The sequence below is a fragment of the Juglans regia genome, unplaced genomic scaffold (assembly GCF_001411555.2).
Source record: "Juglans regia cultivar Chandler unplaced genomic scaffold, Walnut 2.0 Scaffold_3377, whole genome shotgun sequence".
Taxonomy (NCBI): domain Eukaryota; kingdom Viridiplantae; phylum Streptophyta; class Magnoliopsida; order Fagales; family Juglandaceae; genus Juglans; species Juglans regia.
This window is the reverse complement of record NW_023358200.1, coordinates 1-255: the sequence shown is the minus strand read 5'-3', so window position 1 is coordinate 255 and position 255 is coordinate 1. Positions and strand designations below refer to the sequence as shown.

Here is a 255-nt window from a genome sequence, read left to right as displayed (position 1 = left end):
GATTTTTGGGAAAATCTCGCCCTGCCCATCGCGTAGCCATGGGTTTGGATCAGATCTCCGTTTGGATTGGGATCGGAAGGACGCTAGTATGTCGCTCAAGGATTATATGAATATTAAGTAATTAGTTTGATGGGTGCGATCATACCAGCACTAATGCACCGGATCCCATCAGAACTCCGCAGTTAAGCGTGCTTGGGCGAGAGTAGTACTAGGATGGGTGACCTCCTGGGAAGTCCTCGTGTTGCACCCCTCGTT

At 49.8% G+C, this 255-nt stretch overlaps 1 non-coding gene across 1 annotated transcript; it reads left to right on the top strand.

Moving 5' to 3' along the window:
• The first annotated feature begins 131 nt into the window (after positions 1-131).
• Positions 132-250, top strand: LOC118345650. The gene has a single exon (XR_004799150.1). It is a non-coding gene; the product is annotated as a 5S ribosomal RNA (ribosomal RNA).
• Positions 251-255: the final 5 nt, after the last annotated feature.